This window comes from Gossypium hirsutum, chromosome A07 (assembly GCF_007990345.1).
Source record: "Gossypium hirsutum isolate 1008001.06 chromosome A07, Gossypium_hirsutum_v2.1, whole genome shotgun sequence".
In the NCBI taxonomy this organism is placed as follows: Eukaryota; Viridiplantae; Streptophyta; class Magnoliopsida; order Malvales; family Malvaceae; genus Gossypium; species Gossypium hirsutum.
In genome coordinates, this window is record NC_053430.1 from 10,904,181 (window position 1) to 10,910,714 (window position 6,534).

Here is a 6,534-nt window from a genome sequence, read left to right on the forward strand (position 1 = left end):
CACCCTCGCAGCGCCCAAAATTAGTACCTTATTGATTAATTAATGTCCTAATGTTGAAAATTTGAAAAGATTTTAAAATACAATCCCTTTAAAAAATGTTTGGATAACTCAAAGTGGATATTGAGATTCTCTTGTTCCGAAGAAAGAAAATATCATATCCAGCACGTTAGGATACGACATTTCAAACCCTCAATACTAAGATCATCTCATGATTTCCAAAACTCATGCATTGAAATTTTAAAAAAAGATATCCAGTTATTTGGTCAAACGGTAAATCGAAACCCAGCACGTTAGGGCATGATTTCTCGAATTTCCAAACACGAAACATTGCCTTGTTTTTTTTTTAATTGAAGAAAACACGGACGGAATTTTTAAAAGGGTATTTGGTTATTTGGTCAAATAGAAAATCAAAGCCCAGCATGTTAGGGTACGATTTCTCGAATTTCCAAACACGAAATATTACCTTGTTTAAAGAATTCCTTTTTATGAATTTTGGTGAAAGTTGATGAAATGTTTAAAAATGATATAATTATAGTTGATTCGAATATGGCTAAAGCATAAAAATCTCAAATTAAACGAACGATAATGCGACATAAATTTAACAAATTAATAAAGCATGAAAAATAAATGATAATGAAACACAAATAATAACGACATGAATTATAATATAATAAAAAGTTTAAAACTTTAAATCTATGTAGAAAGATAAAAATAAATAAGTAACGAAACTGATAAAGTGAATATAAAAATACTTAAGAATAATTGATAAACAAATACAAAAAGGAAATACAATAATAATGGTAATAGTAATATAAAAGGAATGATATAATATTATAATAATAAGCACAAAAATAAAATATAATTATAGTAATAATGACATCAAATTAATTAAAAATAGCAGAAATAACAAAATAGGACTAATTTGAACTTTAAAACAAAAATTCAGAGGCAAATCAGAAGTAAAATAAAAGGGAAGGGTCAAAATGTAATGCGCGCATACAAGGAGGGGTCAAAAGGGCAATATTCCCCTCCCTCAAAGCGCATCACTTCAATGCGGACTTAATTGAAAGCCAAACTAAATTACGAGGCCAAATTAAAATCAGAGAAAACAGAATGGGATTTAATCGAAAGGTGTAGCAAAAGTGGAAGGGTTATCCGTGCAAATAACCCAATAGTTGGAAACCCGCGGATCCTAGCTTATGTGGGTCAGGTCGCGTGCAGGTTGCGTCAAACGACGCCGTTTTGGTGTCTATGTATTGGACTCAAAACGACACCGTTTTGTAAGGCCTATAAATGTCTAAAAAAATTTTAAAAATCATTTGTAAGCAGCCCTTAAAAAAATTATTTGCTTCTTTGTTTTCTCTAAAACGGGGGAGAGATTCGGGCATGGGAGCCACCATCAGCCACTGTGCCCGTCGTCGATCGTCAACAATGGCACCACCGTCCATGGTGGCCAGAGAGCACAAAAAGAACCCTCCTCGATCGTTTTACTCCCCTCGTCCTAGATCAAGATCGAAAACCTCAAAAACCCCACGAAAGTTGAAAAGAAACAAGGAAAGCTTTCGGTTTTAAACTCTCTGATCACCAAAAAAAGGTAACAGTAAGTATTTTTTTATACCTATACACAATATTCGAACTAAATGTGCTATGAAAATACCTAATCTCTTTTTGGGTTGATATTTGCGTCTGTATTCGTTTTCTGTTTTTTCATAGTCCAATACAATGAAAAAGTTCTTGGCTTTATAGCCGAATGCTTACAATCTTTTTTTTGTTTTTTTTTATTCTTCTGCTATGTTTGTTGCTTGTCGTTTTCGCAGGTACGGAGGCGACGTGGCATGCACAGAGGCGAGAGGTGCTGGAGACCGTTCCTGTTGGCTGTGGCGCAAAGGGGAAACCTTAGGGTTTCTGTGAGTGGCTGAGAATGTGCTTGTTTTGAGCCATTTGGGCCTTGGTGTGAATTTGGGTTAGGTTTATTGCTGGGCCTGTTTAGTTTTTGTTGTTGCGCAATTGAACCCTTGTAATTTGGGTTGTAATTTTGTAATCTGGACTGTGGACATTTGTTGTTTATTTTGGGTTTTGGTTTCTGTATGGGCCCGGGTGAAATTGGGCCTCTACAGCTGCCCCTCTTTGCTCGTTGTCTTGTAACAAGAATGGAGCAAAGACTATAAAAGGGCCAATTTTGCTTGGACCTACTGAGTCTCGGCGTTTCTTTTCTTTTTCTTTAAGTAACCTTGCTCCAATCCACTGTATCTTTAGAGGTATAGGAATTAGTGCTTCGATATGCTCCAATGTAATTTCAAGGAGAAGAGATTTGTAGCTTTGATCTACTCCGCTGGAACTTCAAAGAGGTAAGAATTATTAATTTCAACCTGCTCCACTGCAACTTCAGAGAGATACGGTTTGTATATTTTTATCATGCTCTACTGCAACTTCAGAGAGATAAAGATTGTGGCTTTGATCTGCTCCAATGTAATTTCAGGGAGAAAAGATTTGTAGCTTTGATCTACTCCGCTGGAACTTCAAGGAGATAAGGTTGGTGGCTTTAATCCGCTCCAATGTAATTTTAGGGAGAAGAGATTTGTAGCTTCAATCTACTCCGCTGGAACTTCAAGGAGATAAGGTTGGTGGTTTTAATCTGCTCCAATGTAATTTTAGGGAGAAAAGATTTGTAGCTTCGATCTTCTCCACTGAAACTTTAAGGAGATAAGGTTGATGGCTTAAATCTGCTTCCCTACTACCTCGGGAAGATAAGATTCGCTGTCTTCGATCTGTTCCACTACTGCTTAGGGAAAGAAGATCTACAATCTTCAGCCTGCTCCACTGCTACTCAAGGAGACAAGGCTAGTGGCTTAAATCTGCTTCCCTACTACCTCGGGAAGATAAGATTCGCGTCTACGATCTGCTCCACTACTGCTTAGGGAGATAAGATTTACAATCTTCAACCTGCTCTACTGCTGCTCAGGGAGACAAGGCTGATGGCTTAAATCTGCTTTCCTACTACCTCGATAAGATAAAATTCATCGTCTTCAATCTGCTCCTCTACTACTTATTGAGATAAGATCAACAATCTTCAGCCTGCTCCACGTCTGCTCAAAGAGATAAGGCTAGTGCCTTATATCTACTTCCCTACTACCTCGGGAAGATAAGATTCGTCGTCTTCGATCTACTCCACTACTGCTTAGGGAAATAAGATCTACAATTTTCAGTCTGCTCTACTGCTGCTCAGGGAGATAAGGATAGTGGCTTAAATCTACTTCCATACTACCTCGGGAAGATAAGATTCGTTATCTTCAATCTACTCCACTACTGCTTAGGGAGATAAGATCTACAATCTTCAGCTTGCTCCACTGCTTCTCAGGGAGATAAGGCTAGTGGCTTAAATCTGCTTCCCTACTACCTCGAGAAGATAATATTCGCCATCTTCGATCTGCCCCACTACTGCTTAGGGAGATAAGATCTCTGAATTCACTGATGTTGCTACACCATCCTCTAGGGACATGATTTGTAGAATCGGCCAAATGATTAGGGTGCTATGATCGAAATGAATCAAATGCTCCTAACTAGAAGTGTTATGAATGATATATGAATGCAGAAATGAGAATGATCTCTTTTTTTTAAATGCTTAAGGTATCATCGATCGTTGCTCATTAGGGCATTTTCACTGACGTAATACCCTATCATCTTGTTCGGCTAGTATTCTTGACAGGAAACCCAAAGAAACAATCACATTCTACTCAGCAAGCTTGCCCCGCTGTAATTTCATAGTCCCTTCCACTGTATCTTCTGGGACATAAAGTTTGTACCTCCCACTGTAACTTCAGAGGAATAATATTTGGTTTCTTCCATCCATCCTACTACAACTCAGAGGTATAGGATTTGTATCATCTTCAATCAATTTTATCTGTTACACCATTCCCTGGGTGCAATAACCAGATGTATATGTCTGATATTTGCATGAATGCATTGTATCATTTTTCTTTTCCAAAGAATGATCCCCTTTTACACTTGTGTTGACATTGTTTGTTATTTGTCGAGGTTGTATCACCGAAGAAATGTCTTGTTTTTTCGTTCAACCAATAAAAAGTCCAAAGAGATAATCATCTTTCTCCAATATTTCCAACCCTTAGGCTTGCTGAGTTCTAAACAATAGTCTTGTTTCAGGTTCTTGTATTATTTAGAAGCTTCTAAAGTAATATGCGAAACTCCTTTTATGAAAGTATTATTAGTCCACTCATCATTATTTAAATGCAAAATGCTTAAAAAAGATCATAATAATGGACTGGAAGAAAATTAATTAGGAGCATAGCTCGAAGCAAGTAAGTTAATCAAAGATAGCAAATGCAATTAAGAAGGAAATTTATTGGGACGTATCTTGAAAAGAATAAGGTAATCAAAGATAGAAAATTCAAAATGGGTAAAATGGAAAAACTAGGTGCCCTAGATATCGCAGCTTGAGCTTCTATGTACCAACTTCTTGAGGACCATTTTAAGCTCAATGTAACAGCCTAATTTTCAATGGTGTCAAAATAGTGATTCGAGATCACTAAATCTGAAAAATGAGTAGGAAATATTATTAATTTAGTGAGTATAAATTAAATGTAAAGTTAGGAAAAATTTTGAAAAAGTGAATAGTGTACTAAAAATAAATATTAAAATAATTAGAATCGAAAACGAGGTATCGAGACCTCGAGAATTTTAAATCGAACCATAAATATTTTTATCAATATTTATGGAGTGTTAATATGTTAGTATTAAAGTTTCGTCAAGAAATTTTAAAGTTCTGATAGTTAATTGAACAAAAAGGACTAAGTTGTATCAAATGCAAAATTGTGGGAAATGATTAAATAGCTTAAATGATAAAAGAAAGAGGGTTTAAAAGGCAAATAGACCCAAGGTTTATTTGGGCTGGACGGCGAGGGCATGAAATCAACAAGAAAATAAGGAGAATTAAGGGCAAAATTGGAAAATTGCAAAATTTACTTAATAAAGCTAGGACTAAAGTGGAATTATCTAGATTTCTCTTTATTTTTCTACATTCTCATAAGCAAAAACGCCATGGAAGAGTTATCTTAAGCTTGTTTTTCATATTTTTACTTCAAGTAAATTCAATTCTTGATTATTTCTTGAACTTTTTTGTGTTTTTGTGACTTTTACAACTAGGTCCACTTGTTGAATTCATTAGTTTTTGATTCTATGAAAGAAATTGAAAGTTGATATGAATATGTTCTAGAAGTATATGATGATTTGGCATGGAATTAGAGCTTTAAATTGTTTATATGCTGATTTTATTGAAAGAATTGAATAGAAAGTGAATGTTTTGGACCTAATTGTAAAATAGTTTGAAGTTAGAGTTTTATGTAGAAATTATGAATTTCAATAGTTATGAAATAACTTATAATGTATAGGAAAAGTATTAATTGAGAAAATTATCTTATTTGAGGGGTTAATTAAGCAAGGACTGAATTGTATGAATTGTGAAATTTGGGGCAAAATGGAAATCAACATTTTTGCACTAAAACTGTTTTGGACAGCAGCAGTAGTCTAAGTTTGAAAAATCACCAAAAATTGTAGAAATGGAATTAGAGGATGAATAAAATATGAAATTAAATCTTATTGAGTCTAGTTTCTTATAGAAGAAATGATGTAAGCAATGGAATTGTAAATAATGAGATATGATAAATTTTGTGAGACAAGGTCAGAATGATTTTGGTTTCCCCTGTTCTGACTTTGTAAAATCATAAAAAATTGTATAAAAATAATTAGGGGCTTAAATTTATATTTTTAGAATTCTAAATGAGTCTATTTTCAAGAAAAATAAATGATGACATCATTCGAATCCTGTATGAGGAGATAATTAATTTTTAGTGAAGAAGGGTAGAAACTGTCAGACAGCAGAATAGGGGAGACTTTAATGAATAAACTGTATTAATTGGCCAAACCAAAAATTATGAAATTTTTATGGTAAGAAGAAATATAAGTCTAGTTTCTGGGAAAAGTTATGGATCTTAATTTGGAGTTTTTTAGCTCAAGATAAAAATAATTTAGTGACTATGACATAGATGGACAGCTTGAATATTTACATAAGTAAATAGTAAAAATTATGGACAATGTTAATTACAAGTGTGTTATTTATACTAAGGATGTGGATGGAGAGAAGGATGAGGAAAAGTAAATATATATATATGAATGACTTGGGTATAAATTGATCACATGCCCGATTATATTCGATAAATGTTGAATAAGAAATGATATAATATTTTATTTGGAATATTTATTATGTAATTATGATTATCGTTATAATACAAAAATCGTACTTGTGAGTTTGTATAACTAAATTTTAGTGAACAATTGTTAATTTTATGAATTTCATGATGTGTTATTTCATATGAATTGATGATAAAATCGTGAAAAATGTAAAAGTATGAAAATTGAATAAACGATCAAATTGAGCACTTTCAGTGACAAGATGGATTGATGGAAAAGACAATGGTTGATCCATGGTAAAGTGCGAAATGTAGGTATGGTATAACCATA

At 33.8% G+C, this 6,534-nt stretch overlaps 1 long non-coding RNA gene across 1 annotated transcript; it reads left to right on the forward strand.

Moving 5' to 3' along the window:
• Positions 1–841: 841 nt before the first annotated feature.
• LOC121232111 (uncharacterized) lies at positions 842–3,241 on the forward strand. Its single transcript, XR_005930333.1, has 3 exons — positions 842–1,594; positions 1,818–2,348; positions 2,480–3,241. It is a non-coding gene; the product is annotated as an uncharacterized lncRNA (long non-coding RNA).
• The last annotated feature ends 3,293 nt before the right edge of the window (positions 3,242–6,534 follow it).